Raw genomic sequence first — 23,339 nt, forward strand, 5'->3', positions numbered from 1 at the left:
CTGAAGCTTTTATTTTAACTTGTTTAGCTGTGTGGGCAATTGTTTAATGGCAAGGCAAATATTATCTCATCTGTTTTAGTTTTATCTTAGCTTTGAGCAATTGAGTTGTATAATGCCTGCTGTTATAGTAATTTTGATGCTTATCTGTAATTAACAAATAGTAGAAATAAGTAGTCTTTCCATGCAGACTGAACTATGACCCTGGAATAAAAATGCAGGCTAGGAAAGCGCAGTGTTGGGTAATCACAAAGGCCTTAAAAGTACTAGCACAGCATGAAATCACAAACCCTCAGCTAGATACATTCTTCATTGGTCAGTTACTGGTCGTTAAAAGAAAGATGCGTTGGGACACTAGGTAAAAGCAGTTTTAGGGATACTAAAGAATGTACATTCAATGTAAGTAAGACATACCATGTAGGACAAGTGAGGTGGAACTTCAGATCAATGAAAAAAACAAAACTGTACCATTCTGGAAAACATAACATAGGTCCCAGCAGATCCTAAAGTAAGTAGGAAGAAATTCATGTCCTCAACACCATGTCCTTCTCCTCCTGGTGAAGATCTCTCATGATTTACCACAATCCTCTCTGACTTACTGTGAGGGAGACAAACGACTATGACTTTAAGACACAAAGGAGCATAGTCTGGGTCCATTTCTATCAATGCTGTAGGTTTTAGAAGTGTATCATTGTAACAAACCTAATAATAGCTTTTTGATGGGATTACAAAGATTTTAATCAGAATAAAAAAATATATACTATCCCATACATATATAATCCCATATAGTATATATATGCATATAGATATAGATATTGATGTATGTTTAAGGTGTTTCTTTTTTTCTTCTTCCAAAGGTATTGCACAGGTGCTTTGGTTTGCCATCCCTACTTTTGAAGCTTAGTCATAATTTCCATGTAATATCAGAAAAGCCATAGTTTAATTAGGAATTACTGGAAAAGCTTCTGCTACAAAATGTTGATTTCTTCTGTATGCATTTCACCACACCCTGAAATTCAGATCCATGTATACTGCAGACTTAGTCCTCCAGACTGGAAATACTTATACTCATTAATCATTTGATTCCAATTATTTTAATATGACTGGATGTATATCAAGTGTTTTTTTGTGTTTTTTTTTTTTTAATAAAAAACCATAGAACAGGCAATGAATACGCAAGAAGGCCATTTGCAAAGAATGACAATTGATGAAAAATAAAACAACAAATATTAATGAGAATATCACAAAACAAGAACCAAAGAAACTTTCAGTCTTTTGCTTCACACTATCAACTATTCAAAGCAATATGAAAATGACAATGTCCTTCCCTCCCTTCAAATTTTCCAATATGAAGCAAAATGTCAGTAGATTTTGCTAACAGTTAGAGAAAATACACTGAGGCTTACAGAAGTCTGCAACAAAATTACAACAAAGAAATGTTAAGTGTCATGAATTCATGAGAGTAAACATTCACTCTAACTACTAAATGTAAGTGCACTGCAGTAAAAATGTTACGAAAGGAGGAGTGAAATAAGGACATTTATTTTAATCTATTTGCATAAAATATAATCAAGCTGTTTTTCATCAGGTGAACAATGTTCTGTTCAGGATTTTTAAGCCTAGAGTATCCTTAAAGTCAGCAACTGAACAAAAAGATTCTTCAGTTAAGGTTTTTTTTTTTTTTTTTTTTTTTTTTTTTTTTTTTTTTAGGAAAACCTAAACCCAAATGGAAATAATGGATTTCTAAAGTTGTAAGTTGATTTTGTAGACCTAACACACTGCAGATACCTTAATAAGTACTTCCTGAAATCTACAGCTCAGCTACAATCTGGTGTCATTTAAAAGCTTTTCTACAGTGAGAAATTTAGAGGATACCATTTTGAACTATAGATTAAAATTCCAAGATTTGAGATCATGTCCAGATCATCTTTTGAAAAGCACAACAGAAACAAAAACCTCATCAAATTCAATTGCAACATGATTTCAGTATAGATTTGAGACAAGCAGATTTTCAAGGCTGTTTACACTTTATAAAGCATCTAATAATATAATTTACCTCATAATTTTATAGATATGTACTTAAAAACTTTGAACTACTTTTTAACATGAATTGTTTATATAACACCTAATCTAAAAAGTCATTGCAATGCTGTTTTCTTCTATTATTCCTTATTAGGAAATCTAGATTTAAGAAAGTGGTAAAACCAAGAGAGTGCATTCATCCTGTTGTCATCTCCCACCAGCTTTATATGCCGCTTATAATTCACAGTCCTGCTAGCAGTGTGATGGATCTCTGACAGATTTCTTGGACAAAATGCGCAAGTCCTTATACCTATGCGTGCCAGGCAATACAGATGCATTCGCATGGCCTTCCTCTATGGATCAACTTGATGTCTCCTCCTGCTGAGAAAAAGTCTGTTTCTCCAAGACAGAAGCATATGGTGTCAGTCCAGCAGGTGCTGAGCATCTCCATGATATTTGAGTCCATTTATCATCAGCTAGGAAAGGAGAAACCTGAAGCAGATACCATCTGAAGTTAACACAGCGATGGTAAAAGCTGTGAAACTGAGTATGTATGAAACAAGCATAGAAGAAAAATCCAGTTTGTTGCTGCTTTCTTCTATTAGGATTGAGTCCATTTACTAATTTATTCATTCAAAACAAACAAACAAATCCCAACTGATAGCAACTTTCACCTTTCCCCTACCTGAAAGGGTTCACAGAAAGCTTGAAATGAAAAAAGGGTGAAAATCCCTTTGAAGACTGGTGACATTCTTAAAAAGGTTGTAACATTTCAATACAGAAATAGCATGAGCACAGCCCACAAACAAACGCGTTTAAGAGAGCTGCCTCAGTAAAGTGGGTCCCAATGCAGTTTTAGAAACCAAAGTGAAAAAGGCCAGAGGCTGCTGAAGCAGAACCTGGGCTTGTTGAATACCGAGCGCCACGCAAGTAGCTGAACAATACACTGCCACACGAGGTGCGGATTTGAACACTCAAGAAGGAGAAAGGTACGGAAAGTTTATAAGGTCATTGCTACATGATTGCTGTAAACTACAAGAAGCTGAATACCACTGATGCAAGACAGAAAGGTTACAAACAACTGGCCCAAGGCTAAAAATGAAAAAGTAATAGCTCAAAGGCTAACCCGGCACAGGACAGAAGGTTACTACTGTAAATCAAAAGCAGGTCTCTCTAGAAAAGGAAAGGGGAGTGCTAATGAAAGAAACGTGCAGCCTGAACACTAAGCATACAATGCAGACTGATTCAGATTTTTACGGTGACCTGATTTACTGGTGGAATAACATATCATCTTGCTGAACATATTTCTGTTCAAAACCGATGTAAATGATACCAGAATCAAGCCCACAGGGCAGACAGATAACACACCCTGAAAGAGCTAGTGAATTACAGAATACCCAAGTCTTGTCTCAATGGAGACAGGTAAAAAGCAAGATTTTTTCCCCTATGGGAGAGGATCGTATTTTTTCCAGTAACTTCTGATATCAGTAACAGTAAGCTGAAAAGTACCTGAGAAACGACTAAGTTAATAATTGTTTACAATGCAGTAACCTGATTAAAATGTCTTGGGCATGAATTCTTCATCCTGGCAGGCTGCTTTGGAAGCAGAGGTCAGAGTCAGGCAGGAGATTCTGTTCTGTTTCTAGCCTTACTACTGTGGATTTACCATTGTATGACTATTAAAATGGGCTGACTGCCCTATTAATGAAGAAAATCCTCCTGGAAAATTTATTTTTCCATTTTGCAGAATTTAAGAAAATGAGAGACAAGAAATATGATTGGTGTAGGCTCTAAAATTAACCCAATAATTCCTGTAGAAAATGTCTAACAGCTCAGGGTACAATGAAGCAATTTAGTATGTACTTAGAGAAATTAAAAGATGTAAAAAAAAAAAAAAAGACAGTACAGTCCAGGCAAATCAGCGATCTTACTCTCCATTGCTCATAAACAATTCCTCAAGTTATAGGCTCTCTAACCAATTACCAAAATCAAATCACTTGCTGGGGTCACCTAAATTGAGAATAGAAAACTGAACTAGGAAAATAGATGATACATTTCTTGCTACACATATACAAGAGTTTGTTATATAGAACAGTCAAAAAGAGAGATTTTATGTGCTCGCTCTGAGCAAAATTATAATCCTTTCTCCTTCTAGGATCTACTGTAAAATATATAGGAAAGATTCACTGATGAAAAGGACAACAATATTACATTTAATAATTTTATTACTTTTGTGCACAGGCATGACTCCAACATAGCTCGAGCAAACTCAAGCCCATGGTCCATAAATGCAGCCCCCAAGTGTGTGGGAGCCCCGGATGTAGCTCTGCACAAGTCTTTCTTACCATTTTGCTGTTTTTCACAGAAGTCTGACCCAAGGCCACACAGCATCATATGGAATCTGATGTTGAACACTGACAGCCTAATCCATTGGAGAAGGGGGAAGACGATGTGTTGAACTCAGGACCTTGATACAGACTATCCCCAGCATACTGCACATAATTTGTTAGCTGGACAGCTAGCTTGGAGAGTTTCCTGAGTGCTGGTGCACCAGTGTTACAGCTTGGATATTCTTAGCTTAAACATCCCTGATTCAGAAATTTACATTGCTGTAGGTGATATGCTCCATGTCTATATAACCTCTATATCAGTTGTTACTGTGGAAGGTTTGGAAAGAAATCCAAAAGTAATTTCTGCCTGTTAGGGAAAAAATAATGCTCCATCTGTTAAGCTTTCTTCTACCACACTTTATAGATGGTTCATATATAAAAATCATCTTATAAAAAAGATGGAAAGCAACTTTTTGCTCAGGCAGATAATGACAGGACAAGGGGGAATGGTTTTAAACTAAAAGAGAGATTTAGATCAGATGTTTGGAGGAAATTCTTCACTCAGAGGGTGGTGAGGCACTGGAACAGGCTGCCCAGAGAAATCATGGATGCCCCATCCCTGTAAGCACGCAAGGCCGGGTTGGATGGGGCTTTGAGCTATTTGATCTACTGGAATGTGTGCCTGCCCATGGCAAGGGGGCTGGTACTAGATTAGATGCCTTCCAACCCAAGCTATCCTATGATTCTGTGAAAAATGATCTGCAAAGAGTGAAGACTTTGGAACGGAGCTACAAGTACTAGAGTCATACAAAGTATGATATATAAACTAAATAAATCATTAAAGAAATCCTGATATCTCAGCTGTAAGTTACTAAATGACCTTATAAATTCGAGTCAACTTCGAAAAACGTAAAACAGATCAGGACAAGGCAACACTGGCAAAACATGAACACAACTTCTCAATTCCCAGAATCCAATAAAGCTATGTATATTTATGTTAGAATCTGACCATTATCAGAACTGCACTACATTGTTCCTCTAAACATCCCAAGAACATAACACTTCTACCACGTGGAAAGTTACAAGTGTGTTAGACACTTCACACTATAAAGCTCCTCTTTATTCTTCCATCTAGCATTCATATAATGACAGGTTCTCAGCTCACGAGGATACAGCAGCAGTCAGCAATTGGAAAGCATCGAAGCATCCTAGCTAGACTATTAGCATTGTTGTACAACACAGGATGCGGTGTCAGGTTCCAGAACGGGCCAGATTCATGAGCCCCCTCCAGTTGCTTTCCACTGCTTTGGTAATGGAAAGCAGCCTTAAACCCACTTTAGCTGAACATTTAATCTGGGTCTATAGTTATTTTGCACTGTCTGACAAGCACAAAGCAGCTGGAGCCTACTAACAAATCTGGCTTTCTATTTATATATCCTGGTAGTGAGGGATTAATTTTCAGACCATATGCAATTGCTTACTGGTGAGAAAGGTTTTTATACTTTCCACATAGATATTATGCAATATAACATTTTAAGAGGGTGTAATACAACAAGCTGCGAGTTATTCAAATCAGACACACAGTGGTATAAAGTCAAACATTTTCCTTTTCTAATTTAAAATTGTTTTCTCATACAATAAATTATACTTTATCCTTGAAGGGTTTTCTTTCTTTCTTTCATTTGTGGAAAGACCAGATGGATCTCACAGGTTATTCACAGTTATGAGAGAAACAACATCAAAAAAAAAAAATCTCTTTTCAGAGGTGAGATATCTTGTATTCTTTACTGGAAAAAATTATTTGCTTGGATGGAAACCTTTTGTATTCCAGTGTAATTGGTAATATCTGTGGGGTGTCCTGGAAAATGAGATGCTTTGTATCAAAGAGTTATAATTTAACCCTGCGCATAAAATCTAAATAGATAAATTGAAGCAGACCATAAGGTATCATGCAGGGAGGAGATACAAGGAATAAAACTGTGAAATCAGTGAAAAAAACTTAAGTGGTAACAAGTAGACAAGATAAAATTATTTCACAGTGGGATTGGGGTGATCTGCTTGTAAGTTTTTTTTGTTTTGTTTTTGCTAAGAAAAAGAAAGACAAGGAGAGGTTTTCTCTGGACATTATATTTTATAAACAATCTTAAACTACTTCCTGCTGTTGCAGCAAAAAGAGTTGCTTTTGGAGAAGTCAATCAAAGATGGCTTATTTTTCTCAGGCTAAAAAGATCACTTCTTTATAGTTTCTGAAATTAGAACTTTGATAAGTTATTTTACAAACACTAGCATGGCATACGAACAAAAGTATCGCAGTCTTAGGAACATCGTAAAAAAAGCATTTTATGAAGTGGTGAATTTCTGCCCCCTGAAGAAGAAACCTATATACACAGTGAAAACATGACTAAGAAGTGCATTTACAAGACAGGAATATTAAGAAAACTCAGTGAGACCTTTGACTGTGAGAACTAAATTGCTTATTCTTTCAGCAGAGTATAGAAAGAACGTGATCAAACAATCGCAATTCATCATTATTACTGAGAAACAGGTCCCTTTTAATGGACCTCTGCTGCCAGTGGCTTCAGTGCTTTCAGCTATGCAAAACTTCTTTTCCTCAGAGAATGAAGGTGCATAGGAATATTCCCACTGGCTAGGATATGGAGACAGCTGTTGGTGTTGCAAGGCTGATTTTTATCAGCCTTGGCACAGACTTGTGTAACCCCAACTGCTGAAAATCACAGAGCTCAAGGTAAAAGAAACCTACCATTCAGGATCAAACTGCATCACCGCTGCATCGACTTCGGAATTAGATGAATTGCGTCACTGAAGTGCCTCCTTCAGCTGATTTGCTGTAAATGAAACCTAGGTGTCTACATTCCAAATAAGTGCATTTGATCACACGTAGTAAGATTCTCAGAGATGTGGCATAAGAAAGAATACAAGTGTAAGAGAGTAAATGACTTTCTAGAAAAGTGATCAGTGAATATAAGGAAAAGTGAGCTTCAAGACCACCACCTATAGCAAACAACATGAAATAGTTTAATGTGACAGATGTTGGGCTGATAAGCAAGATATTTTGAATGTATACAAAACTAATTTTATAAGAACTTTGACTTGATGCTACAAAGTTGGGAAGGCATGAAGGACAATGATTTAGCTTCAAGTGTCTACATACAGCAGCGCATATTATTGCTCAGGGATTCAAAACTTCATGGTGTTCTGCAGGGATTCTGCCTTTTCTTTCTACTTGTTTTCACATAATTTCTAGTGATTAGTACAAGTTCAGCTTTGGCTAGTGGTGCCAAGCATGAATTACTATCTCTTGCATTTCAGCCTTACCAGATCCACAAAACCCGCAATTTTGGCCTGGGAGAACAAGTTTGCATCTGGTAATACTGTGATCAGAAACTTTATGCCTGCTTACAAAGTGTCCTTCAGACTCAATGCCACTATTTTTAAATGCGTATAGTCTGGACGCACACAGATATTTGTGAATACTATATATATATATTTTTTTTTTCTAAAAATGGAAGTCATCCTCCTATGTAAGGGTCTGGTACGTTTCTAAGTCTAGAAAATAAATCTTAATTGGGATATAACAATTGTGTTGACCTTCACTGGCAGATTTCACCAGTTACATATTCAAAATGGCAAACAGACAAAATATTTAATGTGACTGGGAAGGCAACATGCCATGATTAATCCAGTCAAGGTCTGTTAGTCAAAAGACAAGCATGCATTTGTTTCTTAACAGCACCTTGAAAAGACAGCTTTTAATGCTTAGAAACACAAATTACCGTTTCATGCTGAATTTGAGAGACTACAGGATAGGGTAAAGATGACTTTACTTGTTTCCTCCGATATGCATTTTCCCTTCGATTCTTTCATCTTCACAACACCAGTGCTATAAATATACTTTGGTTGCTACAGTAATACTTGTATAAAACTTCTCACTTACATTTCACTCAACATTTTCCAAAGAAACTAGCTGTCTATGGATTAGATCCAAAGCCCATTGATGTCAGGAAGTCTTCAGTGGGTTTTGCCTCAGGACTTGAGTGCATGGAAAAGCTCATGACAGTACCTGTCAAGAGCAATTTGAAAGAAAGATTAATATTTGCAGGCTAGAAGCAACAACTGAGAACCAGTAGTTCAACCTCCTTCCATTGAACCTCACTCAGACATGTCTGCATCAAACACATAACCTTGTGGTTAAAATTACAGCACACCTTTTGGAAGCCATCCAGCCACCTTGCAAATACAATATGAAGAGTGCAAGACCTCACTTGATAAATGACTCCAATCCTTAATTGCCTTTGCTGCTAATTGCTTAAAAAAATACGTAGAAGTTGCACCTTATTTTCCATTTGAATTTGTCTAGCTTCATGACTGGAAATTCCTTAATGCTTTTGTCTGGTAGATTAAAGAGCCCTCTACTGTCAAAAACATTCTTCCTGTGTAGATACTCTCAGAACATGATGATCGAGTTACCTTTTAACTTTCTCTACAATAAACTAAATGGATTGCAGTAGGAAGATGATGTTCTTGTCACAGAAGAAAGAATGAAACCGTTTTGCACAAATATTTTGTCCCAGAACAGCTAGAAAACTTATCAGCTTATCCTCACCACTCAGCATGGCACACAAGCTCCTCTGAACCAACCCAGGATCATATGCAGTCGGGGAATACTAACAGCAATTGTGGTGTTTTGTTGTTTTTTTTTTTTCCCCTTGAGTTAAGCAGCTATGTGCTACACAGAGTAAACCCAGAAAAACTAAATGCATTGAGGCTTTACTCTAACTACAGTTGAGATGGAAAGTATCAATTAAATATCCACATATACATACACACACACTCCTCCATGTATATAAAATTAAGATTTCATTATTGAGTTCAAAAGTTGAACAGACAGAAAAATCCTGGGTGTCAACAATTCGTTATTAAAATGACTTCTAAACATGAAGAAAAGTTAAAGTAAGTTTCACTATAATATCCTGTCACAAATAACGTTCTTTGGTTCCAGAATAGTACTAATGCACATTAAAGTAGCAATTGCAATACAATGTGACATAGTATTTACCATTTTGTTAACAAGTCAAATGTTTTAGAAGCTAGAAATTTTTAGAAACATAGCAATGCTTGGGACATTTATCTCTCATCAAGTAAAACTATATTTAAAGTAATGCATACGTCATATGACAAAGAACAAAAATATTTTTGGACAAAGAATGTGGCTATAGTTAGATTTGATTCCTGAGGACAGAGTGAGTTTTTCCAAGCAACAAATACTCTCTCTTCTTCTACTAGTCCAACATTATTTCTGATACATACATGTACCAATAAGAATAAGCAGAATAGAAGAATCTAGCTATAACCATTATATGTAGTTTGGTGCTACAAAAAAGTGATGCTAATTGCCTTTTTAACACCAATTGTATAAGCAGCTTTGAAGATAACAGTAATTCTTATGTTTTGTTTATGTTAAACTAAATATTTACTTGGTAATTGTTTATTATGACATACTTATCATCCTAGCTTCTTTGTGCACCAAACATTCATTTCTATTAATATAGCCATGGAAAACTATTAATATAGCCACAGGAAAAAAAAAAATCTGCGGTTTGAAAGAAAAACAACCATTTAATCATAAAACAGCTAACAGGGTGTTATTGGAGTAATTTATGCAATTGATTTATGAAGGTGTTGCAGAGTATTTATTATTTATCCAAAGAACATAAGAGATTAAAGCAGAATTTTAGGATGTGAACGGGCTTGTCAATCTGTTTCATATATTTTGATAAATGAGTAATTAAATTTACCAGTATAGCATGCCAGCTTTGTTTTCTATTTTTATTTTTGTGTCTAGCAAACGTGAAGGAACATTAGACAGATTTGCTGAAGTATTTCCTGATTAGGTTTTTTCCTTCCCAATAAATTTAAAACTTCTAGAAGGAAGAGGAAATAATTTATGTGAACGGGCACTATGCACTAGGAATCCATCTCAATCAATTATCCATGATGCTTCAAAAGTGGACTCTGTGCAACGTGTAGGTTTGCTGTACTGGCAAAGTAGGTACATGCTTGCTGAATTTTCCTGATAGGATGTTCCCTCCAGGATACTGACAGGAGGACACCTATGTATTAATTAGTGTTAGAAAAAGCATCTGAAGCAAGATGAACTTTTAATCAAGCTCCAGTTATTGAAATCCTTGTACACAGATTTTTAAACATGTTGAACGAACCAGATATGAAAATGCATATTATATCCTTAAGATAGCTATCTGACTGCCAAAATTAATTGAAATGGCATTTCCATGTAAGCAATATATCATACTGCTGAATCTGCTTATAACGCAAGCATCATCAAATTAACTGTTTTAAATATTTGAGGTCATTTAAAAATAAGGAAATTGTTCACTACTTTGCTATTTTCACATTTCACAGACACAAAACAACTGACCAAGAGTTCAATGCTATGCTTTACTAGACATCCCCCAGCGCTGAATACCTGAGCTGTTTCAATATAAGCCATTGTAAATAAAAGTACAATTTCAAAATGTATATTCTGTGAAACTGCTTTTAGATAGTAGCAGTAGAGACTTGTACTTCATTAGTTCACAAGCAAGGAAGATGTTAAGAATGTAAAGCCACTGATGATTTTTTTTTTTCTTTAAGATGAACAGATATGATACAAATTTTTTTTTTTGGGGGGGGGGGCGGGGGAGGGCGGGGGGGACGGGATTAGAAAATGGCTTGTTTGAGAAAAGCAGAAGTTGACCCTTAATCTTTGGTGCACGGAGGATTCTTTTTTATTACTTATAACAATTCTCCCCCCTTCTCATTGCCTCTTCTTACGAATGAGAGTCTTGGAGAGCTCCGTTACAGAAATTGATAACTATCCAGGATTTACAGTTCAAATATAACAGTAGCCTACAGGAAGGTCACTGTCACTTTAGTTCCCAGTTTGCCCAAGGCTAAATACAACTCTGGGCAAAATTCCCCAAAGGTGTCAAAAGCATCAACTAACTTCTATCTAAAACTTCAAATGCTGACATAATTATGTATTTAGATAATAGCAACTTTGTGCAGATATTAAAGAGGGGGACACATTTCATTTGTAACGTTTCGAGAAATGCACAACTTAGCCATACTGCTGTGATCATCTTCCTAATAACATGGCTTGTTTTCAGTATCACAAAGCACGGCCAAAGGTATGACAAACAAATTTGATGTTTGTCTTCCTTCATACTGATTCCATACACCTTTCATGGGTGCAACACTACGCACTTAGCTACCTGAACTGAAGAAATACAAGACTGTGAGAACTTGGAGACTGACTGCCAGGGCTGTTTGGAAAATAGTTTCTCTTCTTCCTGTTGTGTTAGCTAATATACTTCAGTTCACCAGCTCCCGCCACTCTTTGCAGAGGTGTGCACTTGGCAGAAATGACACCCATTGAGTACGTTACGAAGTACCAGTAAGCATTTTTCTGCCCAGTTTCATTTATCATGCCCTCTAATCTCCTGCTTTTGGATATCGATTCTTTGTGTAAGAACTTGAAAGTGGCCAACAGAACTTTACTATATTACAGCTAAACTGAAACAAAAAGTTCACACTGCCCTCAGTTTGATACTAACTGCCACGTGTCTGCAAAGCGTCACTGACCACAACTTCCATGCACCCCAGAAATACCATTGTGTGTTATGGGAGACCTATTCTGTTCAACAGGCACACCCACATGTGATCAAAAAAATTAGAGAAAAATACTCCTTGAGTCTAATTGCCTTTCAAGACGTGGTCTGTATCCCTGCCAGAGACACTTTGTCATCATGAGTCTGATATACAGTATAGAGAGATTATCTGAGAGGAAAGCACTAAAATCCTGAACATTTTTCTAGAGCAACATTTTGAATTCTCAACAGATGTCACTAATGCACCTGATTTACAGTAACATGCACTTTTACATTTTGTCATTCATATTGACTTTCCATTTGACACTCTCTAATGGGTAATCAAGGTCAACTAAAGCATAATCAATTAGTCTGCATTAATTGGTGCCCAGAACTGCATTTTTCTCGTGATTTCCTACATATCCATGTACTGTACATCATTCAGATTTCCCCAGAGCCCCCCTCAAGCATGTTGCTTCAGAGTAATTATAATGAGTTAGGATGTCTTTGTTCAATGATATTCCAGCAAATTATTCTCCAGGAGCAGCAAATAGAAGATAGAAACTGGGAATATTTTAAGGCAAAATCTATCAAAAATATAATTTGTTCTCTTACAGTCAGACTGACAGTAATATTATAAAAGATATCTTCACAATCAGAATGGCAGGTAGTGAGACAGGCAAAAAAATTCCCATCTCACAGAATGCTACTAAAAAGGAAAAAAACAAAGAAGAAAATAGGAAATGTGTTTCTGCTGCAGCCTCTGAGGGTTCAGTTCTTTTCGATATACACCTGCGGGCAAGGGTAGACTTTTCGCTAGCTGTAGATGCCCATGAACACCAGGCCACAGACTGAAGAAAGAAAAAAAGCTCTTCCCTACCTTACAGAGGTCTGACCAAACCTCTGTTGGATAAGCTCATTTACAATTCACATCTTTTGCTCCACTGTGCCATGCTTTCTCACTTCCCTCCCCTCCCTACCTCTGGTAAACAACCCCTAACTATCTTACCCTTAGTCATTCCCAGCCTCCCCATTAACTTGGGGAGCATTGTGAATTTGTCTTTGAGTCTTTTGAGAACCACAACCAAACTTTATACGAGTCTGAGAAAACTTCTTAAATTCCTAATTTCAATAGTCTTTGCAGAGTTGAGAAAGCCTTCTAGTCATCATTGTGAGCCTTCTGAAAAAAGGAGAAAAAACACATCCACATAGCTAACTTGCCACTGCCTTGTTTTTTTTTTCTCTGAACAGACAACCTGGATGGCACTGACCAGCTGCCATTTTCTGCGTCTTCTGATTCTTCTCTCAAAAGGGTGACAGACATAACCAGAAACTTGGCTCTTTCATGAAGATGTAACTTTGCCCTCCAGTATATTGAGTGCTGCTCTCAGTTTGCAGTTAGCCAAGTATGCATGTGGTCTCATTCTCCAGGTCATTAATGAAAAACATTAAATGGGATTGATCCCAGGATGTGCCTGACACACAGCACTAGAAACTGACTGCCAGCTCGAATTTGCCTCATTGATTACAACTCCTTGAGCCCACTGGTCCACGCAATTGTAGTCACCTGTTTGTCCACTTAAACAGTTCACATCTCAGCAATTTGGCTATCAGGATGCAATAGGAAAGCATGTCAAAAGACATCCTGAAATTAAGGCAAACAATATGCACTTCTTTCCTTTTACCCACCTAATCTATCATCTCATCATAAAAACAATCTGCAGTCAGCTACAACTTGCCTTTGTGGTTAAATCTGGGCTGACTGTTCCCAGTCACCTTGTCCTTTGTGTGCATGAACATGACTCTTGCAGGATGCTTTTTTGAAGATGAGAGTGAGGCTTACCTATCTTCAGCAACAAGGAACCTCTCCCTTGCCATCACCTTCCGAAAATGACAGAAAGTATCACAGAATGGTTTGGGTTGGAAGGGACCTTAAGGATCATCCAGTTCCAACCCCACTGCCATGGGCAGGGACACCTCCCACTAGACCAGGTTGCTCAAAGCCCCATCCAAGCCTTGCAATGACATCAGCCAGCTTTTCAGCATGATTGAAGGTATACCTTTGAGGTGCAACTAGTCACAGGGACCTGGAAACATGGAAGTTACGTTCCTGGAAGAATCCATGGCAGTATCATCAAGCACCTCAGCCTTTTCAGTGCTGTCAGTATGTGTACCGCCCCACTGAGTAGAAAGCTCAGAGGTTCCTTGGTCTCGCTGCCAGTTTCCAGGAATATCTTCATACTAATGGTGCTCCCTTTTGACTCAGTAAAGCAGTATTGACTTGCGGAGACAGCAGTAACAACTTGGGAATGACCAGCAGTCACTTTCCTAGAAATCTCACTCTGGAAGTACAGAAATAGCATGCTAACATGAAACCATTCAAAGAAAAAGAAAAGCACGCAGCTAATGGTCTCTGAAAGCCTGACACCCAAAAGTAGTCTAAGGCTCTAGTTTAGAGGCTTCATACAATTAGATATTTATTTTGCTGCCATGGAGACATACATTGCTGAAACACTGATGGCAAATGTCATGAAGCTAATGAAAATTGTCCATGAAAAGGAATGTACCTGTTCATTTTGATGAGTTAGAGCATTTTGATTTTTGGCACCCAAGACAGCCCCATTTAGTTTCAAGGATACAAGATCCCCTTCCAACCAATACTCAAACTGGTTTGTTCGAGACCTCAATGTGTTGACATCTGTCAACAATTATCATTGCAGGTCAATCCCCTTCCCCTCACTCCTGCCACCAACATACTCCACTCCCATACTATCTGTATTGTTATACATTAATATATGATAACACCCACTGCTAGCATGTTTTTTTAAACAGAACACAGGAGGAGAATGACAATATAAACAATACTTCACTGGAAGCATTGTGTTTTCCTATTAACAGCACAAAATTAAAAGCTTATGCATATATTGACAGTGTACTTCCAGGACAGCGGCACTACGTGACGGCAGAGGATGACTGAACTTTGCAAAACTTGTCCATCCACCCTCTGTTATTTTGAACAAATACCTTATTTGAAACAGCTAAGAAGTAAAGAGTATTTTCCAACTGCAAGAATGAGAAGGTTAATTAGCATTTATTTCAGCTGCCCCCTAAACCAGACACATAAACAGCCTAAAATGCCAGGCTTTACTGAACATACAGTCCCATTTGAGACATCCATCACCTTAACTTCTCAAAATTAAGACCAGGTGTCCCATTCACAGAAAGATAATGTGTAAAATCATGGGACATCTCCAAGCCTCACTAAGAACAAAAGCAGCTATGGGGTTGATCTTTCCAGATTGAGAAAAGAAGGATTTTAATTATTTTTCTCGTTTCAGTCACCTTAGCAACAATGACTCTTTGGTGTTCGCTGCTACTCGGAGTCTGTTATTCTGACATACAATATAAATGCACAATGCCCAAGTGTACACCCTTTAGGCCAAATAAGAGAAAGCAGACAATGAATTGTTCAGGATTTCTTTCCAGGTATTAGAAAAACCCACAAGCAAAAGACGACTGGAGGAGAGACGTAGAGGCTCCACCAGGAAGAGGGAGGATGTACAGAAATACATCGTTGAGCTGATGGAAGTCATCCATCTCTGACAGAAAAGTCATGCATTGTTTCTACAAAACATGGAAATCAGAATCGCAGCCCAGCTGAGCACAGAGAGCAGCACAGCCAACAGCGGTGCCCCTCTCACGTAAGCTTTTTATTGGCCCACTCTTTCCCATGTCACACTGTGGGAAGAGGTACTTCTCTGTGATGCCCACCTTCCCTTTGCATGCTGCCCACTGATCCACTACAAAACCAAAGGAAGTCATCCTCCAACGTCATTCTGTAACAGAAGGAAAAGTTATTGCCCAGCTGACTAGCTCATGGCTCCCAAAGTGCAGTCGAAAATCAAATTCTGCCATCACAAGGGCAGGGAATAAACAATGACTACACATCTGTCCACAGGCTGTGAGCAGGTGCTGTCCTTCCTCTCTCGCTAGGGCCTAGGGGGTGTTTTAAACCTTTCACAGACAAAACACTATCATGTTCCTCTTCACAGCCAGAGCAGCTGTGTAGCTGCAATGTCCCCAGCACCAGGGAGGAAGGGAAAGGGAACTGCTGGGCTTGGGAGCTCACTCAGTCTTAGCACTCCAGGTCAGTTGGACACAGAGGTACCACATGGAGCTGCTCCACCAACACCTGCAGCAGCTCGTTAGACAATTTGGGGATAGTCTGCTCTGAAAAACTGCCTGCTTTGCCAGTTTACAAGTGAGGCCTAAATGCATTTACAGAGGTCTGTGGTGTGTTCCTGCTGGAACACTTACCAGTTTTAGGCATGCTATCCACAACACCAGCATTAACGTCTTCAGTGTTCTTGGTCATGTGATTGTGAGCTGAGAGCTCTTAGACAAAGCTTTCTCCCGACCACTTCCATGGAAGAGTGGAAGAAGAAGAAAAAGTCTCTATCTGCCTTTGCAACATTCAGTAAAACTGTTCTAACACCGGACCTGTTATTCAAATCAAAGTACAGAATTTGCACTTTAAAAAGAACCACACAATGATGTCAGGAAAGAATTCGATAACCAACATAATTATGTTTACTTAATAGACCAAGAAGGTAAGAAAGCACTATGCCTGATTTATAACAAAAGTTACTGCTGTTATGAAAGTCTACAGCATCAAATATCATTACATAACAAATCAAAATTCCTACAATAAAATCACTACTGATTACCATAGGGACAAACAAGAACTGCTGCTTAATGATTCATTTTTAAGAAATTGGCCAAGGAAATGAAGATGCTGTGCTTGCTGCACCAAGATTCCTAAAACACTAAAAGGAAGAAACCATATAGTGAAGATTTCAAGGCCACATGCTGAAAGTTGTGGGCATCTTATCCCTGAGAACTATAAAGCTATATTTAATAAAATCAGCTTATTTGTGACATCAGGGTCACAGCGGGTAGAAGACCTTTGCAACTGTGTTCAGAAGAATACAGAAAATTTTGCTGCATTTTTCTTAGTGTTGAATAGAACTTTGAATACCAGATCTGAGCTTATTTTAATGGTGAATAAGAGAGGAATTCAAAACTTCTAAGGAGCTACTTGCCCATGTCTTGAATGAAACCCATCATTTTATATTCCATCTGCCAGGTATTTGATGAAAACAACATGAAATACTTTCTATCTGGCACACTTCCTATGATAACAGGGTAAAAGGAAAATGGAAGGCAAGTGAAAAACAAAAATTTGAGGTCTAAGTATCCTCATTTTTTAAAAATTGAGATCTTGCTGCATAAATCTTCAAGATAGATTACATCATGAACAGTTTGTTAAAATACAGGTAAGTTCTCAAACAGAGTTGAGAACTACTTTTTGGCTTGTCTAGAAGATTGCAAAATTTTGCTTGCAGGTGTCAGACCTATCAGACCAAAAAGCGTTTGATTACTGAGCAGGGCAGTAGTGCCAACCAAAAGGAGAAGGACTGCTGAAGAAATCAATTTGATGAATTTCTCTATTCGAAGGCTTAATTCAACAACAAGCAAAACAGTACTGAGCTTGTAGTTGGCTTCAGGTTCTTTTACATTATTGGTTTTCCCAATGCTTGTGCACTGGTGCAAGAAAGGGGAAGAAGGTGCAAGAAAAGGAGAAATTCATTCCATTAGAACTAAAAGGTTGGGTTGGGATATAGAACTAGTGTGTCTTTTACCTTTTTTTTTTTTTTTTTAAACATCACTGAAGGAAATTTCAACATATTTTCCTTAGTTTGCTCCATAAAGCCTTAAATCGTCAACGAAGCATTAGTCTAAAATGCAACTGTTCATTTTCACAATAGGGTGCTTACACAATCCTTCCGCTTCCTTTTTATTACAGGAACTATATTTTATAGCATGATTTTATTTTCAGTGATGGTTCCACTCTGGTCTACAGTATGACAGAAAGAAGAAGGAATTTGACAAGCAGACATCCATACGAGAACCTAGATGAATTATCAGAGTGCCATTTTGAATGAAAACATCCCTGTTTTGAGGCATTCTGGCTTTTTTGAGAGAACGTTGAATGCAGAGATTTCTTAGCAAAGTTGGTTTTGTTGAAAAGCTGTATCACTTCTTTGAGGTGGGGTTGTTGTGGAATGTTTTTTTATCTTATGTAAAAGTTAAATCCAGTTAAATTCTTCAGCAATGCAACTGAAGAATAAGGAGACATACACACTGTCACTAGTTACACTGATTAAGATACAACAAGCATGCTGAAGCTGTTACAAATAGGTGTCCAGCAAATTGCAAAAGCTATTATCTACACTGGCTAGGTAGCTAGCAAGAGCAAAAGTATGGCCTTTCATTCTGCAGTCATAATAACCAGTTAACAGTGGGGACAATGGATTTAACCTGAAGAGCTTTGCAAGCCCACTTCCAGTAAAAAGGACAGCCTTTGTTCTCGGCACTGTACAGAAAACATCATTTATGCCTGAGTGTACACAAACAAAAACCTGAGCTACTTACCTTGAGACCAGTAGGAAACAGAGGACAAAAGATGAAGCTCAGTATTCGCCAAATGTTGAAAGATAAAAAGTTGTTCTTATTCTTTAAAATACACTATGTTTGAGAGTAGGACAGAAAATAGCTTTTAAAACTTTGTCTCCCAAGAAAGCATTTCTTAGTCCTCCATTTCCAAATGGGTTACCTTCAAAATGTTAAGACATCTTTGATAGAGTTTGTTCGTGATTATAACAAAAACAAAATCATCTCGTTTTCTGAAAAAAAAAGTAAAGAGGAAGCGGGGGGGAGGGGCACAGATGGGATGGACAGAGATGCCCTACATTACGTACAACTGATATTCTCTGACAGCACATGTTCAACAGAAAAATATTTTGTTTTCAAGTTTCCTTCCCAAGAGAACGTTCCTGATAGGGAAGGAGTAGCAACTGATGATGTACCAGCCACTTGTAATTTGAAGCTTTTCAGGAAATATTGACAATGAAGAGGTAATTACTGATTTCTCTTCTGTAGGTGTGCACCTAACTCCCCCCTAAAAATCTGCACTTTTATCTTAAAGTTACCAGATCTACCTGGAAGAACTTAAGCACTAGAAGAATGACAGAAGAAGCATCAGTGTGACACCACATAACAATTACTGAAGGCCCATCCAGTCTGTTTTCCTATCTTCCTATTTCCCACTGACAGAACCAGATGAAAGCTCAAGAACTTCTTTCTATATAATACAGGATAACTTGCTGCATCCCACCTTCGCTCCCCTGCATTTTCTCTTCCGTAGACTAAGGAGATGACCACAAAAAAAAAAAAAACCCAGTGCATTCTGAAAATGAAATGCCAGTAAAGTGTGAAAGCTTCCAACAAAATCAGTGGATTCTGAGGAAAAAAAGATTTTCATCCATTGCTAAAGATGGGAAAAAAAAAAGATGGAAAATGGCAGGTTTTACATACATGGTATATTTTTTTCTTGTCGTTACAATTTATTTTCCTTCCCCTGGAAGGAAGTTAAGTTGATGTAGCACTAGTCATCTCAGGTTCATTCCTATTACCAGACCTAATAAGGTGACTCTCCCTGTCAAGCGACGAAAAGTTGAGGATCCAGTCACATCCTGTTCTATCACGTTTTTCTTCACAGATCTTGAAAACCTGATGCAGACAAAAATTTAGATAATCAAAGTAATGTTTAGAAAATTCTCAAGACAAAGACTTGGGAACAAAACACCATAGCTATTGCATTTGTATGTATTTTCCTTTTATCTTACAGCAACTAAAATATCAGCAAGAAACAGACTAAGCCACAGAATCACCAGCTAGCCAGGAAGAAGAACAGCATGTCAGTGGAATACGTGAGCAAGGGGAAAGGCAGAGAAGTGCCCCCCTCGTCTCAGAATCAGCTCAGCATCTCCTTGTCTGCCTTCTAATAAGAAGGTGGCTATAATATTGCAGAGGAATAAAAAGAAGGGATAGGCACCCTGTTACAGAAGTATATATTCAAGAAAAGACTGAAAGCTAAATCATAACTTTACTTCATATATTTCAAAATTGATAAGAGTAACCACCAAAGACAGCAAATATTCGACAAATCGTCTCAATCTTCGTGCATACGCTAAGGATACATATTTTTGCTGATTTAGCAACTAAACGTGACAATTCCAAAGCAAAGAAGTGTTTGGCTTGCTTCTGTACATGTCCTAGGACCAAAGAGATGAAGCCATCCCCCTCAAAGTTCCTTCTTACAACTTCCACTGATTTACCTTTATATTGAAGACTCGCTTCCTTTATAAACTCTGCTAGAAATATCTCGTTAACCATCACTCAGAAACTACACAAATCAGGAGGGTGATTAGGAACAGAATAAGTCATCTTAAAACAGAAAAGGTATTAAAAAAAGGAGGTTACAACTGAGAATTTCAACATACCTAAAACATTCTAGAATTGCACAACGGGAAGGCATTCAAGTCAGAGTTCAGTGTTTTCACAAGCCAACATTTTAGGAACATCATTACAAAGAAACCACGGCATACGCATAGAAGGAAGTGTTTCTAAGCAACTTTCCCACATGTAGCTCCCAGAAGACCTGTCCCAAACATGCAGCAAGAAAAGCAAGATACAGGAAACTTTTTAATTAGGCTGCTACTCTATTAACTTAACCCACCTGGGAACTACCACCAATAACTTACTGAGTGTAAATTGTCATCCTTTGATTGTTTTACCTGGTAAGGGGCTGTCCTCAGCCCCCAACCCTTCACAGCTGGTCCACAACCTGCTGTGGGTACCCCACCTGGTCCTCCTCCTTTCAAGTAGGCTAGAGGGCTGTAGAAGAGGAGCTGTCTCCTTGGTGTACTAGGAGTCAGATGCTCCAGCTTTGCTTCTCACTTCCTTGGGGCCTTCCTAGGCACTTGTTCATGTGTCACAGATGTGACCTAACTTCCCACCACAGTACTGAATTGCTGAGCTGTTGGGGAAGAAAGACAGGAAATGCTGAATTAAGAGAACGAGAAGGAAGAAAGAACATTTATCCAGGTTTACCACAAAGAAAGAGTTTTTCCAAGGCACTCTTTCACCAAAAAGTTGATTGTCAGAATGAGCAGAAAAGACAAAAATGACCTGACACCTGAATACAGCAATCCAATGTTACTACAAAAGAGTTAATCACTAAATGTGTTACATTCACCAGATTGAGCACTTACAAAACACTACCATTTCTCTATAAGAGAGATCTGCTTCCCTCCTGGTTGATATATACACAGACATATTAATAGAAATGAAAGGAGGAAAAAAGAAATACCAATTGAGCTATGCGATCCTTACCAAGGAGAGGCTTAAAAAGACAAATCGCAAACATCTCACAACACCGGGAGGAGCGGTGGGGCTGCTCCCAACAGCAGCAACACACTGCAGAGCAGGAGCCTGAACTCCCTCAAGCAGCTGACAGCACAGCAGTATGTATGGGAAGTCTCTAGAGCCATAAGCCTTGTTTGAAAGTTTAGAGCATATGTTGCAGCTTAAGAAAATACACCAAGTTTATGGGAAAAATATCAATATACAAATGATAAAAGTCTTTACAGGTACCTGGCTGTCTCCTGGAATGCTGAATAGCATTAGCTAGCACGCTTTAGCAGACCTCTTCCAAAATGCATTACGTATCAAAATGCAGCAGTTTTAGAGTAACTTGAATTAGTAAGTGCTGTTGCTCAATATGGAAGGAGTGCAGTGAAGGTATCTGTTGTTTTGTAATCAGCCACCTGTGATCTACCTTCTAAGGAGAATTGGAGTGGAGGAGTTAAAAGGTTTAATCTCACTGTGAGGCTTTGATCTGCTAAACAGACATTTTAGAGCTGAATCTGAAAAGACTCAGGGTTTCAGTCTGCTTTTCTTTGTTCCTCCTTGTTTTGTTGTCTAGCAAAACCTGCACGTGCTAGCCTTGTGATGGATTTGACTGAAAAGCCTTTCTTTCACCAAAGATTTCCAATGTATTATCTTGGATGGAAACCTGCTATATAAAACATCATTATATAACAGAGCTTGACATCTTCAGCCCTCCAAGATCTCTTTCTTAATATGATTATGTACTGACAGAACAAGAAAGATGGCAGATAAAAGAAGGAATTAACTGTAATATTTTAGTTAGCCTATTTATTTCCCCCTTTGGTTGCACTAGATTCAAGTGTTTCGCAATGTACATTCACCAATAGAATACCAATTTCTAAGAAAATAAAAAATAGTCCCATGTGTTACAATCCCTTTCAACTTGCACTTTTTTCTTCCTCCAAAAATTGAGCTTTTTTTTTTTTTTTTTTTAAGGGAAAACACATATATTCACAAATAAGCTAGGAATACTCAACATATATCCATGCTACATTTAAGCTTGAAAGATTTGAAATCCCATGTTTTTTTAATAGGATTATCACATGCTGGTGACACTATACTGCCTCTGGAGGAGAAGTGGTAATTAGAAGGTTATCTAGCTTGCTAAATGTGCTGACCCTTAAATAGTAAGAATGCGTTTAAATAGATGTAGAGAAATAGCAAATGTCTTAGCTGCTATTCGAAGGCTCCAAATCACTGCTCACTATCAACATTAATGCCCAGGAAAGACTGAACCAGAAGGATTTCTTGATATTGAAAATGAATTCATAGCCTAGATAGCTTAGTCATCAAGATGCAAGTCTGACAGTTTTCTAAAGAGCAAAAGAGAGGCTCACAAGACTTTTGTTTCATGGAGGTAAACCTTGCTCCCATGAGAACAGGGCTTATGTAGGACAGTCAGGTGATACATAAGAAAAATAGGACAACTTTAGCTTCTGCAGATGGAGGAGAATCTACCTCAAATCTACCAGTTCCAAAACATGGCAGGCTACTGAGGGGGAAATGTATCAGGGAAAAGAAGCAATAGTACAATGTAAAGACTGAGCCCAGTTGTTAAGGCTGTTAAATTTGTAAGTTCTGCGTAATATCCTTTAGGAACACGCCTTCAGTATTGTACTGACGTGTGAAAGTGTGACACCCTACAATAAGGTGTATGTCAGTTTGAGCATGTATTTCAGTGGCCAAATGCCTACCACAACAGGCATAACTAGCTGGCCACGTAATACATAACTTTCCTTTCCTTGGTGGACAATCTAATTGCTAGGTTTAGACTTCCTCTGACTGCTGCAGTGCTGTCCCTGCCTCTCTGCTCTCCCAAACCATAACCAACCCATGTCATTACCGGCTTAGTAACAGATCCCTTTGTACTTGCTGCCCTTCCAGAGCTTAACTTGGGCCTGTATTATTCACTCCCATTTTCACATCTCTCCTCCCCTGCCAAGTGCTCAGAATAATATTATTCTTATAA

At 38.1% G+C, this 23,339-nt stretch overlaps 2 long non-coding RNA genes across 2 annotated transcripts; both read right to left on the bottom strand.

The window, feature by feature from the left end:
• Positions 1 to 1,706: 1,706 nt before the first annotated feature.
• LOC121074473 lies at positions 1,707 to 20,365 on the bottom strand. The gene is made up of 5 exons (XR_005822370.1): positions 20,257 to 20,365; positions 19,454 to 19,648; positions 8,305 to 8,430; positions 7,111 to 7,195; positions 1,707 to 2,511 (listed from the first exon to the last, which is right to left on the bottom strand). It is a non-coding gene; the product is annotated as an uncharacterized LOC121074473 (long non-coding RNA).
• Positions 14,946 to 16,474, bottom strand: LOC121074482. Its single transcript, XR_005822374.1, has 3 exons — positions 16,334 to 16,474; positions 15,788 to 15,852; positions 14,946 to 15,079 (listed from the first exon to the last, which is right to left on the bottom strand). It is a non-coding gene; the product is annotated as an uncharacterized LOC121074482 (long non-coding RNA).
• Positions 20,366 to 23,339: the final 2,974 nt, after the last annotated feature.

Source organism: Cygnus olor, chromosome 1 (genome assembly GCF_009769625.2).
Source record: "Cygnus olor isolate bCygOlo1 chromosome 1, bCygOlo1.pri.v2, whole genome shotgun sequence".
Lineage (NCBI taxonomy): Eukaryota > Metazoa > Chordata > Aves > Anseriformes > Anatidae > Cygnus > Cygnus olor.